This window comes from Dipodomys spectabilis, unplaced genomic scaffold (assembly GCF_019054845.1).
Source record: "Dipodomys spectabilis isolate Male_0828 unplaced genomic scaffold, ASM1905484v1 ptg000299l, whole genome shotgun sequence".
Lineage (NCBI taxonomy): Eukaryota > Metazoa > Chordata > Mammalia > Rodentia > Heteromyidae > Dipodomys > Dipodomys spectabilis.
The window spans coordinates 2,549,777-2,567,240 of NW_024870976.1; the positions used below are offsets into that span (position 1 = coordinate 2,549,777).

Genomic DNA, 17,464 nt, shown 5'->3' on the forward strand with positions numbered 1-17,464 from the left:
ACCGGTGGCTCACACCTGTAATCCCAGCTACTCAGGAGGCTGAGATCTGAGGATTGTGGTTCAAAGCCAGCCCAGGCAGGAATGTCTGTGAGACTCTAATCTCCAATAAACCATCAAAAAAAGCCGGAAGTGATGCTATGGCTCAAGTGGTAGAGTGCTGGCTTTGAGCTGCAGAGCTAAGGGACAGCGCCCAGGCCCAGAGTTCAAGCCCCATGACTGATCCCCCCCCCAAAAAAAAAAAAAGAAAAGAAAAGGATCAGTAGACGTGATACTGCCAAGGTCAGTGAGGTAAGAGCAGAGCAAAGAAAGCCAGAATCCAGGAGCAGTGAGCAGATTTAACACTTGTATAATTGGGAGGAAGAGAATAGGCAAGGGGTTGAGAGTTCTTCAGTTAAGAAAGAGACTGTAGCTGGGCGCTGGTGGCTCATGCCTGTAATCCTAGCTACTCAGGAGGCTGAGATCTGAGGATCGCAGTTCAAAGCCAGACCGGGCAGGAAAGGCCGTGAGACTCCTATCTCCAATAAACCACCAGAAAACCGGAAGTGGCGCTGTGGCTCAAGTGGTAGAGCGCTCGCCTTGAGCTGAAGAGCTGAGGGACAGCGCCCAGGCCCAGAGTTCAAGCCCCACGACCGACAAAAAAAAAAAAAGAAAAGAAAAAGAGACTGTAGACCAGGGGTCTGTGAATACAGAGACCCACCACCACCGAGACAGAAAATGGTAAAGCTCTACAGATAGCTGGAGAAAAGAGGAAATGACCATCCCATATTTTTTGGTTAGAAACTATGCAAGTGCACAGATAGGTGAGGAACATCCTAGAAGGACAGACCGACCGAGTCCCTCAGCTTTTACTCCAAGTGAAGATACTTTCTAAAAGAAAGATGCAGGAAAGAGGGTTTCTCAGATGTAAACCAAATGTTCTTTGGACAGAGAATGTAAGCTAGAGAACTTTTTGTTTTGTTTTGGTCAGTTGTGGGGTTTGAACTCAGAGCTTGGGCGCTGTCCCTAAGCTCTTTTGTTCAAGGCTAGCACTGTACCAATTTGAGCCACAGCCTCACTTCTTAAATTTTGGTGATTAATTGGAGAAGTCTCATTGATTTTCCTGCCCTAGGATGGCTTTGATCTGCAACCCTCAGATCTCAGCCTCCTGAGTAGCTAGATTTAAAGGTGTGAGCCACCAACACCTGGCAACACATTGCAGTTTTTTGATTTAGTGATCTTGGAGTACAGCTGCAGCAAGACTGCTCTCGCTTCAGAGAAAAGCTACAAGTTGGGGTAGCCTTAGCCACCTGCACTTCTGAACAACTGGGTACAAATTGTGAGCTTCCTCTGATACTTTCTCAAGTTTGATTATTTGACTGCGGCAGACAGAATTGAAGGGATCCCTCTATATCTTGTTTTGTTTTGTTTTTTTGGTCAGTCGTGGGGTTTGAACTCTGGGCCTGAGTGCTGTCCCTCAGCTCTTCAGCTCAAGGCGAGTGCTCTACCGCTTGAGCCACAGCACTACTTCCGGATTTTGAGTGGTTTATTGGAGATAAGAGTCTCAAGGACTTTCCTGCCCCGGCTGGCTTTGAACTGAGATCCTCAGATCTCAGCCTCCTGAGTAGCAAGGATTACAGGCGTGAGCCACTGGCGCCCTGTTTTCCCTCTATATCTTATAGTCCAATGTCCTGCCTGTCCCTCAAGGGCTGGCGTTTTAACCCAGTGCCTCAGTGCTAGACAAGTGCTCTGCCAGTCCTAGAGTTATTTTCATGTTCTTTAGTCCTGGAAGCACATCCTCCTTCCATTCTGCCACAGCAGATCGTTTCTGTTCTAGACCCAGGATTAGGAACTTTCAAAGGATCCCTGAGACTTTACAAAATCAAGGTCTTGGTTTTATTCCAAAGGTCTTCAGCTGACCACTTAAAGATGTGTGTGTGTGTACATAACGCAGGGGTGATTATGTGTAGGAAGAATGTTTCCTGTTGCCTCAGTCTGCATGTGGACTCTCACTCCTGTGCTCTGAACCCTTTCATTTTGTTCTGTCATACGATCACAACACCAGCATTAAGCTTGGCTTTTTCTTGGTGGAGGGGATCGGGATGGTATTTATTTTTATTTTTATTTTTTTGCCGGTCGTGGGGCCTGAACTCTGGGCCTGGGCACTGTTTCTCAGCTCTTCAGCTCAAGGCTAGCACTCTCCCACTTGAGCCAGAGTGCCACTTCCAGCTTTTTCTGCTTATGTGGTACTGAGGAATCAAACCCAGGGCTTCATGCATGCAAGGTAAGCGCTCTACCACTGAGCCACCTTCCCAGCCCCGGATGGTTGTGTTTTTATGGTTGTGCTGGTTCTGGATCTTGCACTTAGGCCTGGGCATGCTTCCTCAGGTTTTTCCATTCAAGCCTGACTCTACCAGTTGAACACTTTCATTTTGCTGTTTAATTGGAAATAAGAACCTCACAGATATGTCTGCTGGGGTGGATTTGAACCTCAGTCCTCAGATCTTGGCCTCCTGAGTAGCTAGGATTACAAGCATACCCCACTGCTGCCAGGCTCAAAATGTTTATAATTCTTTTTCCCTTTAAAATCGCCCATGTGGAAGCCGGGCATCAATAGGTCAAGCCTGTAATCCCAACTACTCAGGAGGCTAAGATCTGGGGATCACGGTTCAAAGCCAGCCTGGGCAGTAAACTCTGTGAGACTCTTTTTTTTTTTGGGGGGGGGGGGGGTCCGGTCATGGGGCCTGAACTCTGGGCCTGGGTGCTGTCCCTCAGCTCTTCAGCTCAAGGCTAGCGCTCTACCACTTGAGCCACAGCGCCGCTTCTGGCTTTTTTCTTTTTGCTTATGTGGTACTGAGGAATCGAACCCGGGGCCTCATGCATGCAAGGCAAGCACTCTACCACTGAGCCACCTTCCCAGCCCCCCAGCTTTTTTCTTTTAGCTTATGTGGTGCTGAGGAATCGAACCCAGGACCTCGGGCATACAAGGCAAGCCCTCTACCACTGAGACACCTTCCCAACCTCCCCCCCCCCTTTTTTTTTTCTTGTCGGCCATGGGGCCTGAACTCTGGGTATGGGCACTGTTCCTCAGCTCTTCAGCTCAAGGCTACCACTCTACTACTTAAGCCACAGCACCACTTCTGGCTTTCTCTGTTTATGTGGTGCTGAGGAATCAAACCCAGGGCAATAAATAAATAAATAGCCTATGTGGTCCTGGGAAGGTGGCTCTGTGGTAGAGTGCTAGCCTTGCATGCATGAGGCCCTGGGTTCGATTCCTCAGCACCACATAAGCAGAAAAGCCAGAAGTAGAGCTGTGGCTCAAATGGTAGAGCGCTCGCCTTGAGCTGAAGAGCTGAGGGACAGTACCCAGGCCAGAGTTCAGGCCCCACAACTGACTAAAAAAAAAAAAAAAAAGCCCGGGCTGGGAAGGTGGCTCATTGGTAGAGCGCTTGCCTTGCATGCTCAAGGCCCTGAGTTCGATTCCTCAGCACCACATAAGCAAAAAGAAAAAAGCCGGAAGTGGCGCTGTGGCTCAAGTGGTAGAGCGCTAGCCTTGAGCTGAATAGTTGAGGGACAGCGTCCAGGCCCAGAGTTCAGGCCCCATGACCAGACCCAAAAACAAAATAAAAAAAAAATGAACAAATAATTACCATTTTATATTCTGTTCTATGTCTTTGTGTCAGAACTGTTCAGAAGTGATCTTACTTTAAATCTTACAAGCCTCAGCCCTTTATATGGAACTCCTGTGACCAGATGTGTTCTGGAATTCAGGCACTCTTTAGGGATAGGAAGAGCAAGGGGCACCTGGTTTTTTTTTACACACAGTACAGTAAAGAACCTCTGTGTTCTTCCATCTTGAGGTTGTCTTGGTACAGAAGAAATCATTCTGAACAGTGTACCTTTGCCTTATTTTCATTACTCGTTAATTTGCCAGTACTGGAGCTCTAATGCTGTCCTTTTACTTTTTCTGTCAAAGCTGGTGCTCTACCTCTTGAACTGCAATTTCTTTTTTTTTTTTTTTTTTTTCTTTTTTAATGTGTTGTGAGAAGCGTTCAAAGTGCAGCATAAGAGAATTCATCTGTGGATCTATCCATTTGGAGCTTGCATATCACACAGCAGAATTATCCAGTTAGGCATACACCCAGTTGAAAAACATTATATTTTTTAATTCCCCACGAGTAAACTGACAGATAACTGTCAAACCATCACTGGAAAAACATGAAAAATAGTCAAGCAGAGTAAAGCCGCTGAAGAAGAATGTTCTCCAAAATGGACTAAGTAAGCCCGTTCACCTGTCTCCCCACCTGGCCAGGCCTACACTTAGCACACGTGCAAAACTACACTAAGACACAACTACTGTGATTATTACTATCATTTTGAACTGTAATTTCATTTCTAACTTTTTGGTGATTAATTGAAGAGTATTGATGTTGCTGCCTGGCTGGCTCTGAACCACGATCCTCAGATCTCAGCCTCCTTACTATCTAGGATTACACGAGCAGTCCACTGGCATCTGCCTTGTTTTGTTTGGTGCTTTTACATTTTTTTCATTTATTTATATTTTGGTCGTGGGGCTTGAACTCCGGGCCTGGGCGCTGTCCCTCAACTCTTCAGCTCAAGGCGAGTGCTCTACCACATGAGCCACAGCACCACTTTTGGCTTTTTCTGCTTATGTGGTGCTGAGGAATCGAACTCAGGGCCTCAGGTATGCAAGGCAAGTGCTCTACCACTGAGCTATCTTCCCAGCCCTCCTCTACCACTTTTGAGCCACAGCTCTCTACAGTTTTCTGGTGGTTAATAGGAGGTAGGAATCTCACAGACTTTCCTGCCTGGACTAGCTTTGAACCTGGATCCTCAGATCTCAGCTTATATATATAATACTATATAAGTAGGATTACAGGTCTGAGCTGCCAGCATCCAGCAGGTTTTTTTTTTTTTTTTAATTTAATTTTATTTTATATGAGAACATACTGTACAGAGGGGTTACAATTACATGGGCAGGATAATGCATACATTTCTTACCAAGCATTGCAGCCTCCTTCTTTGTTTACCCTTCACCTCCCTTCCCAGCCTCCCCCCTCCTCCCCCCAGCAGGTTTTTTTTTGTTGTTGTTGTTTTTGTTTTTGTTTTTTGTTGTTGGTGGTGGTAGTGGTGGTTGTGGGGCTTGAACTCAGGGTGCTGTCCCTGAGGCTTTTTGCACTCAAAGCTAGCGCTCTACCACTTGAGTCACAGCACCACTTCCAGTTTTTGAATGGTAATTGGAGGTAAGAATCTCATGGCTTTTCTGCCCAAGCTGGCTTCAAACCATAATCCTCAGATCTCATCCTTCTGAGTAGCTAGGGTTACAGGCATAAGCCACTGGTGCCTGACAGTTGTTTTGTTTTTGAGAGAGGGTCTTGTTATGTACCCCAGGCCTGCCTGGTATCCCAGAAGTGGCACAAAAAGAAAAAAAAATAATTTTTCCTATGATTTGAGTTTTAACTTTTAAATATTGCCCCTAAAATACAAAATGGTAGTGTAAACTCCCCCCCCCCCTCGGTCAATTGTGGGGCTTGAACTCAGAGCCTGAGTGCTGTTGTGTTTTAGCTCAAGGCTAATGCCTTACCACTTGAGCCACAGCTTCTCTTCTGGCTTTTTGGTAATTTATTGGAGATAAGCATTGCATGGACTCTGCTGCCCATCCTGCCTTTGAACGGTGATGCTCAGATTGTAGCTTCCTGTGTAGTTTAGGATTACAGGTGAGCCACTGACGCCTGGCTCCCCTCCAGTCTTTAACACCCCCCCCCCCAATTTATTCCATTAATCTCTTCTCATTTCCCTAATGAGTTACTTTCTAAAGATAAAGTGGAAGCTCATTTGTACATCCATGCAGGCTGGCAAAAGCCCATCTTTCTCAGAGCTCTGAGGATCCTCCCTTGCTGGAAGGGATCCTTCGCCGGGTGCCTGCCTGGAATTCTGGTCCTCTCACCATTCCCCGGGGCTCTCTGAGGACCCTGATGGGCAGACTCAAACCAGCATGCTTTTAACCTCTAGGTTTTCCACTGTACTTTTTGTTCTGGCAAGGGGGGGTAGTTAATTATAAGATGTTCTGTGTTTTCTTCAAGGGTTCCTCCATTTTCTTCTACTTCTAGGTTAGATTTTTCTTATTGCAAGACCTCAGTAAGGTCCTTATCTGTAGATCTTGTGTCTGGGCAGTCAGAAAGACCCACAATTAGATCTTGTTTTTATGCAGCAGTGAGTCCAGACAGCTCTCCCGAGAATCCAGGCTCCACTAGTGGGACAGCCTTGGCACAAGGCTGAGGTGGTGCGGTGCTCATGGTGGACACTTGTTCCACACGGGGCACTTGCCGTGTGCTTCGTTATGGGAGGCACAGAATCTGGGCACTGCAGATAGTACACGCTGATCTCTCTCTCTCTCTCTCTCTCTCTCTCTCTGTGTGTGTGTGTGTGTGTGTGTGTGTGTGTGTGTGTGTGTGTGTGTGTGTGTGTGTGTGTGTGTGTGTGTGTGTGTCGTGGGGCCTGAACTCTGGGCCTGGGCACTGTCCCTCAGCTCTTCAGCTCAAGGCGAGCACTCTACCACTTAAGCCACAGCGCCACTTCTGGCTTTTTCTGCTTATGTGCTGCTGAGGAATCGAACCCAGGGCCTCATGCATGCAAGGCAAGCACTCTACCACTGAGCCACCTTCCCAGCACCACTGATTTCTTTTTGAGTTTTTCTTTTCCTACCTGTCTCTTAACTATGAAAATACCTAGAGGAATCTATAGAGCGTGGAATAACTGTGGCCCTCATTTTAGAGGAAGATTCTCACCTGGGCCAGCATTGGCCCCCTAGGACACGTGGTGGAAATTGTAGCTAGGTAGAAAAGGCTGTAGTTAGGAGGACAGAAGACAGCTGAGCCCCGAAGACAGCACAGCAGCTGGACTGCTCTCCACCACGAGAGACCTCACCTAGAACCAGGGGTGCCACACATTGAGACCCTGCTTCAGAGGGACTTGACTTCTTTAGTGTGCCCTGGTGGGACCTTCCTTGGTGAGGCTTCACGAGGTGGAGGGAGTTTGTATAACTAACCTGGGGGGCAGGGGGAGGTTGGGAAGGGATGTGAAGGGTAAACAAAGGAGGAGGCTGCAATGCTTGATAAGAAATGTACTCATTATCTTGCCCATGTAATTGAAACCCCTCTGTACAGTATGTTCACAAAAAAAAAAAAAAAATAACTGACTAACCTGTGTGTTCCCTGACTTCTGCAATACACCCACTTTTTTCTTTTTAGTCGTGGGGCCTGAACCTGAACTCCGGGCCTGGGTGCTGTACCTCAGCTCTTTTGCTTAAGGCTAGTGTTCTACCTCTTTAGCCTCAGCGCCACTTTTGGCTTTTTCTGCTTATGTGGTGTTGAGGAATCTAACCCAGGACCTCATGCAATGCAAGGCAAGCACTCTACCACTGAGCCACCTTCCCAGCCCCTACACCCACTTTTTCTGAACTGAAATTCACATACAATTAAACCATTTTAGGGCTGGGAAGGTGGCTCAGAGGTAGAGTGCTTGCCTTGCATGCATGAAGCCCTGGGTTCGATTCCTCAGCACCACATAAGCAGAAAAAGCCGGAAGTGGCTCTGTGGCTCAAGTGGTAGAGTGCTAGCCTTGAGCTGAAGAGCTGAGGGACAGCGCCCAGGCCCAGAGTTCAGGCCCCATGACCAGCAAAAAAAAAAAAAAATTAAACCATTTTAAAGAGAACAACTTAATGGCATTTAGTATATACACAATGTTGTGCAAACATCACCTCTACCTACTTCTACATTTTCATTACCTTCAAAGGAATCCCTATACTCACTCAGGCTTTGGTCAGCTTGGCAGCCTCTGCTTTGCTTCTGTGGATTTATCTTTCCTCTACCTCATATAAAATGGGGTCATACAATATGTCACTTCTTGTGTCTGCAACGCTCCATGCTGTAGTGTGTGTCAGCTATGCCCAAGTCATATTCTTTTTTCTTTTTTTTTGTCGGTCATAGGGCTTGAACTCTGGGCCTGGGCGCTGTCCCTCAGCTCTTCAATTCAAGTCTAGCACTCTACTGCTTGAGCCACAGCACCACTTCGGGTTTTCTGGTAGTTTATTGGAGATAAGAGTCTCACGGTCTTTCTTGCCTGGGCTGGCTGTGAGCTGTGATTCTCAGATCTCAGCCTCCTGAGTAGCTAGGATGACAGGCGTGAGCCACCAGTGTCCAGCAATCATATTCTATTTTATGGATAGACTACAGTGTGTTTCTTCAGTCACCTGTCAATGGGCATTTGTTTAGTAAGGTGAATGTTATGATAGGTACTTTTATTGGATTCTTGTTTTCAGAGTGTTAAGTTTTTTTGTTTTATTTTTGAGACAGGGTCTCATGTAGCTGTAAACCCACCATTCTGCCTCAGCCTCTAGGATTATAGACATGCATCTCCATTCTTGGCTCTTATTTGTAGTTCTGTTATGTGTGTACCTAGGAATAGAAATACTAGATCACATAGTAATTCCTTGTTCAATCTTTTTTTTTTGGGGGGGGGAGGTCTGGTCGTGGGGCCTGAACTCTGGGCCTGGGTGCTGTCCCTCAGCTCTTCAGCTCAAGGCTAGCGCTCTACCACTGAAGCCACAGCACCACTTCCGGCTTTTTTCTTTTTGCTTATGTGGTGCTGAGGAATTGAACCCAGGGCCTCATGCATGCAAGGCAAGTGCTCTACCACTGGGCCACCTTCCCAGCCCCTTGTTCAGTTCTTTGAGAACCTATCCAGTTGTTTTCTTGCCATACTCCCTTTTTACTACCAGCATTGTATGTACTTTCCTGTATATAAGAAGTATAATTCCAAAGTTAAACTTCTTTGTTATGGGAATGCCCTTGAATTCACTGCTGAATTGTGGAGGAGGGGTTAGCTTGCTGATAGCTCTGCTGATTCCAAACCATGTGTGTGAAAGTTTCTAGTCTTCCAAGTTCCTGAATTGATAAATAAGTAGGAAGTAACTTAGGAAATGGCGACACACTTTCACGTAGTTTAGTTTGGGGAGAGAGTATCTTTACATGTTTGAATCTTATTTTCTGGGAAAGTATAGATGTTGCCAAATAAACTGTATTCTGGTTGGTATGTTTTGAGAGGGATCAGAGGGGCCTCCCCTGCAGCCTCTGGCCATTCAAGACTGCCCAGGATAGAAGGCCAAGGCAGCAGGTGGACAGATGTGTGGAGTAGAAAAGTCCTATGTAGGTGTACCTTGAGTCAGAAAATAGACAACCGGTGCCTTCTAGAGACTCAGGACTCCTCTGCACTGACACCAAATGGAAGTGTCCGGACCAGGTGAACTTTATGGGTCTTGAATTTTCATTAGCAGAATTCTAACTTCTCTTCCTACTACCATGCCTTTAAGTTCAACTTAGGAATTTTTTTTTTTCTGGGACATTTATAAAGAATTTTAAAACAAGAAAAGGAAATCCACTTCTGGTTTTCTGGTGGTTAATTGGAGATAAAAGTCTCACTGACTTTGCTGCCTGGGCTGGCTTTGAACTGCAGTCCTCAGCTCTCAGCCTCCAGAGTAGCGAGGATTACAGGCGTGAGCTACCAACACTGGGCCTATCACTGGCTTTAACATCTTAGTAGCAAAATGTATGTTTTATTCACAACATGAATACAATATCAACATAGTTTTTTCTGTTTGTTACAGAGAAACTTACATGTGTTGGAGACCAGACCAGAAGCAACTCTGAATTAAGGTAATTTCACATACACAATTGGTATTCATCGGTTTTTAAAATACCACATTTAAAGTCCTTCAGGGTTTCTTTTGTGTGTATGAGAGAGAGAAAGAGACAGAGACACAGAGAAGATGGATGCCGTGATGTAAATTAAATCCAGGGCCTAGTCCAAGACTCACACCGAAAAAAAAAAGTCTGTTAAGCTCATCTTCAAATATAACAAGAGGATATTACATGATCATTCAGTTTCAACATTTATAGAAGTTTACCAGATTTGTTTAATCTCCTTGCCTTCTTTCTGACCTCTCCTCATTGCAAGTCCCCCTGGCAGGGTGTGATTCAGGTATAGAGGGCCGGGCTGCCTTGCAGGCTCCAGGCCACTCCACAAAAACAAAGCTACAGAAATAAGTAAAACACATCCCCTAAAACCTCTCATTTCCCTTGCAAGGGTTCAGTATTTCTAACAAGGAATCTCATCGATTTGGCCATTTAGCAAAGAAACATAGCCTGTTGTAGCCAAGGTCTAACCCAGGCGACTTGGAAGGTAGAGATCCAGAGAATGGAAGCCCCACGCTTAAAGTAGAAAGACCTCATCTCAACAAACAGGTCTGGCATCGTGGTACATATTGTTGTTTTAGCCACAGGAGGGATACAGCTAGATAGTATTGTGGTCTGTACCAGAGCAAGGCAAAAATTCTAACTCTTATTTGAAAAGTAACTGAAAACAAAGGACTGGAAGTATGGTTCAAGTGGTATAACAGCTTCCTAAGAAATTTGAGGCTCTTAGATCAAACTCCAGTACCATTCCCCCAGAAAAGAAAAGATTTAAAAAAAAAAAAAGGAACTGCAGCCCAGAACTTCCTGTCATCTTAGTAATCAGATTGTTTCTGATTTTTATCTGTTAAGAAATTGGTACATCAGCCGGGGCCGGTGGCTCACGCCTGTAATCCTAGTTACTCAGGAGGCTGAGTTCTGAGGATCATGGTTCAAAGCCAGCCTGGGCAGGAAAGACTGTGAGACTCCTATCTCTAATAAACCACCAGAAAACCGGAAGTAGCGCTGTAGCTCAAGTGGTAGAGCGCTCGCCTTGAGCTGAAGAGCTGAGGGACAGTGGCCAGGCCCAGAGTTCAAGCCCCACGACCGACCAAAAAAAAGAAAAAAGAAAAAAAGAAATTGGTATATCAGAAGTGGCTCTGTGGCTCAAGTGGTAGAGCACTATCCTTGAGCTGAAGAGTATAGGGTCAGTGCTCAGGCCCAGAGTTCAAACCCCACAACTAACCCCCCCCCCAAAAAAAAAAAAATTGGTACACAGCTGGGCGCTGGTGGCTCACGCTTGTAATCCTAGCTACTCAGGAGGCTGAGATGTGAGGATCGCAGTTCAAAGCCAGCCCAGGCAGGAAAGTCCGTGAGACCAGAAAAAAACAGAAGTGGCGCTGTGGCTCAAGTGGTAGAGCACTAGCCTTGACCTGAAGAGCCTCAGGGATAGCGCCCAGGCCCAGAGTTCAACCCCATGACCAACAACAACAGCAAAAAGTATGCACTAGTGTACCAGGGGAGTTTTCATAGTGTCCTATTAACTCCCCCCCCCCCTTCTGTTCTTTGAGTTTTTGTTTCAGCCTTGTAACATAGATAGCACAGTTCTATTTTGCAAGATCAGACCAAAACAAAAAGTGATTCAGTGGGAATCATATTTACATGTCACATACCCAGAACCTGAAACTTATTTATCTATATATGTACCTTTGTCATTAGCAAACCTACAACTTGGTTGTTGTTTGTGACTTGTCTGCTAGCTCTGCAGCTCTAAGGGCATTGTCAGTATTCCTTCTCATGGAGGGGCCCTGATTGGAGGACATGGCACTGCTCTGTTCGTTTTGAAATGGGGGAGTTATCACTTGGAGCACATCCTGTGCATCTGGAAATACTCTGAGGAAAGAACTATTCTACCACCTGACTCACAACAGCGCTGCTTGTTATCTGAAGTGAGGGCATGGTACTTTAATGTATGTCCCCACTCCATGATGGGCATCAAGTCCAAGGCCTCTGAGTTCCATCCCTTGCCGCATGCTTTTGAATTGTTTAAATTGCTTCCAAAAGCATTTGCGACTCTGAAGTTCCAGATAAAAGCTAATGGCAAATGTGGGTCATAAGCAGACCTGAGACCTCAGCAGGCCCCGTCTTAGTGGCTTAGGCTGGAAAATGCAAGCGCAGCACAGCAGAGCTTACCTGGGATGTGCACTGGGTGGGCAGAGGCAGGCAGGCAGACCTGATGTTGGGGTTTCCCTGAGGACGGGAGACAAAGGACCGTGAAAAGGAAAAGCGTAGGTAAGATTTCTTCGACAGATGGTCATTTCTTGTTTTATAGTAGTGCAAGCAGCATTACCAATATTGGGAGGTTGGATGGAATGGCCAATAATTGAAAGTAAAAATGCTAGTGATTGATTACTCTTTGTTTTTCTTTTCTTTTTTTTTTGCCGGTTGTGGGGCCTGAACTCTGGGCCTGGGCGCTGTCCCTCAGCTCTTCAGCTCAAGGCTAGTGCTCTACCACTTGAGCCACTGGCTTTTTTTTTCTTCTGTTTATGTGGTGCTGAGGAATCGAACCCAGGGCCTCATGTATGCAAGGCAAGCGCTCTACCACTGAGTCACCTTCGCAGCCCTACTCTTTGTTTTTCTTAAACAACTAAAATTACTACTTTAAACTTTGTATTGTTTTTCAAATATACTGTTTTTTAATATGCCAAAAGTAGTCCTTAAATTATTACATTACTTTTGTTATTGTTCTTCGTGATATTAGGTGGTGTATTTCAGTAACTCTCAACAATTGCAATAGTTGTTTTTTTTTTTTTTCCTTGGTTGTAGGGCTTGAACTCTGGGCTTGGGCGCTGTCACTTAGCTCTTCAGCTCAAGGTGAGAGCTCTACCGCTTGAGCCACGGCACCACTTCGGTTTTCTAATTGTTTATTGGAGATAAGAGTTTCACGGGCTTTCATGCCTGGGCTGGCTTTGAACCGTGATCCTCGTATCTCAGCCTCCTGAGTAGCTAGGATGACAAGCTTGAGCCACTGGCGCCTGGCGCAATAGTTACTTTTGAAACCTTAAAATGAACAGAAAAGAATGTAAATACTTTTGGCTACAGGGCCCAGAGAATCTCTTTAACTTTGGGGGTAGGTGGTAGGTAATCTGTAGCCATGTGTAGAATGGGAGCTGCTCCATTCCTCTGTATTGTTCTCCACATGTAACCTGCTGCCAGCACTCTCCTGCATGTGCAGAAGAGATGACTGTTTAAATATGCTAGTTGTGCTTTGTGTTTCCCCTACTATTTCCAAACAGGGAAGTAGAAAGTTTTGTTGCTTTAAAGAAAAAAAATTTTTTTTGTTATAAAGAGTACATGTCAACCTGTCCCTCGCTCTCTCCCTGTTCTTTTCTCCCATCCCCACTCACAAGTTGTGCAGTTCACTTTCAACACAGTGTCCAGTGACCAGTGTTGCCTGTGTACTCTTTGTCCCTCCATTTCTGTGTCTCCCGTGACCCTTCCAAAGACAGACAAGACAAAAAGAAAACAAAATGAAAAAAACAACAAAGAAAAAAAAAACCTTGTTTCCATTTTCTGGAGTGGGTCTGCCTTTTTTTTTTGGTCAGTCCTGGGGCTTGAACTCTGGGCTTCGGTACTGTCCCTCAGCTCTTCAGCTCAAGGCTAACACTCTACCTCTGAGCCACAGTGCCACTTCCAGTTTTCTGAGTGGTTTATAGGAGATAAGAGTCTCATGGATTTTCCTGCCCGGGCTGGCTTTGAACCGAGATCCTCAGATCTCAGCCTCCTGAGTAGCTAGGATTATAGGCGTGAGCCCGGCGAACTGAAGAGCACAGCGATAGTGCCCAGGCCCAGAGTTCAAGCCCTATGACCACCAAAAATAAACAAAAAACAAAAACAATTTCTCTCTTTTTTCAGTCATGGGTCTTTTTTTTTTGGGGGGGTCCGGTCGTGGAGCCTGAACTCTGAACTCTGGGTCTGGGCGCTGTCCTCAGCTCTTCAGCTCAAGGCTAGTGCTCTACCACTTGAGCCACAGCGCCACTTCCGGCTTTTTTCTTTTTGCTTATGTGGTGCTGAGGAATTGAACCCAGGGCCTCTGGCATGCAAGGCAAGTGCTCTACCACTGAGCCACCTTCCCAGCCCCAGTCATGGGTCTTGAACTCTGGGCCTGGGCACTGTCCCTCAGTTCTTCAGTTTAAGGCTAGTGCTCTACCACTTGAGCCACAGCACCACTTCTGGTTTTCTAGTGGTTAATTGGAGATACGAGTCTCACAGACGTTCCTGCTTGGGCTGGGTTTGAACTGCGATCCTAACATCCCAACCTCCTGAGTAGCTAGGATTACAGGTGTGAGCCATCAGTGCCTGGCAACACCATTAAAATTTAATGATGGTACATATTGTAGCAGCTACAGAAATAAGATCTCAAGTTTGAGGCTAAGTTGACTAAAGGTAGCCTTATCTCAAAAAACTATTTAGAAAAAAAAAAAAAAACCACAAGAAGGCTGGGAACGTGATTCAAGTGGCAGAGTACCTGTCTGGCAAGTGCAAGGCTTAGTTCAAACCTCAGTATCTTACCCTACCCCTCCCCTCCCCCCCCAAAAAAAGGCAAGGTTACAGCCCCAGTGAGTTAAAAAACAAAAAAGACACTCCCCGAAAAAAATATCTATACACAGACCAGTGAGAAAAATATGTTTCTAGGCAATTATTATTTTTTTTTCAGTTATGTTCTCTAGATGTTTAAATGCCTAACAGATTTTTCTTCGCTGATGTGTGTGGATCAGATGATGTGCCTCATGACAGCTGCTGAGGCTGCTGCTTCCCACATTACTTGTGTAGAATTGGCTGGGGGAGCAACACTTTACAGGGCCTACAGGCGTGTACTGACCCCTGACTCTGAAGATCTTCCTCTTGATCCTGGGTAAGATAAAGGGAGACCAGGTCATCTAGGCAGACATATCAACACATCTTCCCACTTTTAAAATCTTTCTATGTTCTGTTATAGAGTAGTAAATATAGACTTTAGTGCTTTAGGGTTGGCACAAAAACGAGTCCATCTTTTTCTACAGAACAATGTTCTCTAATGCCACGGATCTTCTAATGTCCTGGGAGGCTTGAGGAATGTCCCCTGGTGATTCCTATCCACCAGGCTAGCCAAGCAGGGTCGCACACACCTGTATTTCCAGTATTCACTATGCTCCTACCTGAGCAGTTTCAGGATAGACTTAGCTACATAGCCAGAACAAGAAATCAGGGAGGCAGGAGAGGAGGAAAAGAGCTTGTTATCCCTCTGAAATTGTCATGCTCTCCCTGTGTTGAGTCTCTAGAGCGAGATGGCAGCAGGCTGTCGTTTGTGGAGGCCTTGATTGGTTGGTTGTTCTGTGGACTGCTCAAGGTCAGTGCTCGTGAGAACTCCTGGGGACTCATTTTCCCAGGTTTGGCCTTGAGCATCCCTCTTGTCTCCTGCCCATCCTGTTGGAAGAGATTAGCTGCAAAAGATTCTCTTGTCCTCACTAGGTATAGGTCAGAGATCCATAACGTGAGTAATAGAATGATGTTTTAATACCTTTCTTTAAAAAAATCGGTTGTGGGGCTTGAACCTCAGAGTCTGGGTGCTGTCCCTGAGCTTTGTGCTCGGGGCTAGCGTTCTACCTCACGGGCTACAGTGCCACCTCCGGTTTTTGAGTGGTTAATTGGAGATAAGAGTCTCATCACAGGGACTTTTCTGCCTGAGCTGCCTTTTAACCTGTGATCCTCCAATCTCAGCTTGGATTATAGACGAGAGCCACAGCACCAACTTTTTTTTTTTTTTTTTTTTTGGCTATGGGTCTTGAACTGAGGGCCCGGGCGCTGTCCCTCAGCTCTTCAGCTCAAGGCTAGTGTTCTACCACTTGAGCCACAGCGCCACTTCCAGTTTTTTGGTGGTTCATTGGAGATAAGAGTCTCATGGACTTTCCTTCTGGAGCTGGCTTTGAACTGTGATCCTCAGATCTCAGTCTCCTGAGTAGCTAAGATTAGAGGCGTGAGCCACCAGCACCCAGCAGCACCCATCTTTCATATCTTTTTGCAGAATAGGAAAGTTAAGAAATGTTTATAATGAAGTAGTTTTTTGTTTTTATTTTTTGTGTGGGTCTTGGGGCTTGAACTGGGGACAATGGTGCTGTGCCTGAACTTTTTTCTTTTTTGATCGGTCATGGGGCTTGAACTCTGGGTTGGGCGCTGTCCCTGCACTCTTCAGCTCAAGGCAAGTGCTCTATCCCTTGAGCCACAGCACCACTTCTGGTTTTCTAGTAGTTTATTGGAAATAAGAGTCTCACACGTACTTTCCTGTCCTGGCTGGCTTTGAACCACAATCCTCAGATCTCAGCCTCCTGAGTAAGCTAGGATTACAGGCGTGAGCCACTGGCGCCCGGTTTGTGCCTGAACTTTAGAAGCTCAAGGCCAGCACTCTAACGAGCCACAGCTCCCTTCCAGCTTTTTATGGGTGAATTGGGGATAAGAATCTCATGAACTTTTCCTGTCCAGGCTCGCTTTGAACCAAATCCTCAGATCTCAGCTACCTGAGTATTTGGGTTATGGGCACAAGCCACTGGTGTCTGGCCTAAATTATACTTCTTTTATCTTTAAGAGTTGTACAAAAGGTTACCATTCAACAACTAGAAAAAGGTGGTATTTTTAAAAAATTTATCTCATTGTTATCATAGAGGTGATATCCTGAGGGGTTACAGTTACAAGAGTCAGGTAATAAGTACATTTCCGTTTGTACGATGTCATCTGTTTCCTCATTTTCCTTCCCTCTACCATCTCCACCCACAAGTAGTGTAGTTCAGTCTGCTCCACTGCTGCACTTTTTTACCCTTTTTCCTCTAATTTAAGGTGTTTTTGAGACCCCCTTCTTAGCCCATGTAGGTCTAATGCTGAGTACATGTCACCATAGCTTAATGGTAGGCCGAGAACTCAAAATCATGGTGTTGGGTTCCAGACCAGCTGAGGAAGAAAAGCTCCTCAGACTCCATCTCCCTGGAATAAGCTGAGCATCATGGTGTGTGCCTGTCATCCCAACTAGGGCTGGAGGGATGCCGGGGCAGAAGACGGCTGATTGGGTGGATGCCTGGGCAGAAGACGGCTGATTGGGTAGCTCAGCGTGTATAATGCCAGCCTGTCAAGTTTGGGGACCATTCAAACTCCAGTGCCACTTTTTAAAAGTTCCTGTGCCTAGCTACTCAGGAGGCTGAGATCTAAGAATCATGGTTGGAAGCCAGCCCGGGCAGAAAAGTCCCCATGACATTTTTATCTCCAATTAATCACTCAAAAACTAGAAGTAGCGCTGTGGCTCAAGTTGTAGAGCACTCCCCTTGAGCTGAAGAGCTGAGGGTCAGTGCCCAGGCCCAGAGTTCAAGCCCTGTGACCAACAAAAAACAAAAACTAGAAGTGGAATTGTTGCTCAAGTGATAGAGCACAAGGAGGCTTAGGAATTGTGCCCAGGCCCTGAGTTTAAGCTCCACAACCACTACCACCACCCACAAAAAATTCCTGTAAGAACAGCACTGTGGTTCATGCTTATAAACCATAGTTTCTGAAGGAGAGATAGGGAAGATCAAAGTTCAAGGCTAGTCTTGGCCAAAAAAAAAAAAAAGATTCCCTCCCCAGATCTCAAAGCTGTGCATGGTCACAAGTGTCTGTGTGGGACACAAACACGCACACGTTTAAGAGCCTAGGCACTGTCCCTGAGCTGCTCAAGGCTA

The 17,464-nt window shown here is 45.9% G+C and overlaps 1 protein-coding gene across 4 annotated transcripts in view; it reads left to right on the forward strand.

The window, feature by feature from the left end:
* Positions 1 to 17,464, forward strand: part of Gnb1 (G protein subunit beta 1) — a 71,989-nt gene that overhangs the window by 27,487 nt on the left and 27,038 nt on the right. For all 4 annotated transcript variants that reach the window (XM_042701944.1, XM_042701942.1, XM_042701945.1 and 1 more), the window contains exon 2: positions 9,662 to 9,710. The gene's annotated coding sequence lies outside the window, so the exon portion shown is untranslated. The remainder of the gene's footprint in view (positions 1 to 9,661; positions 9,711 to 17,464) is intronic.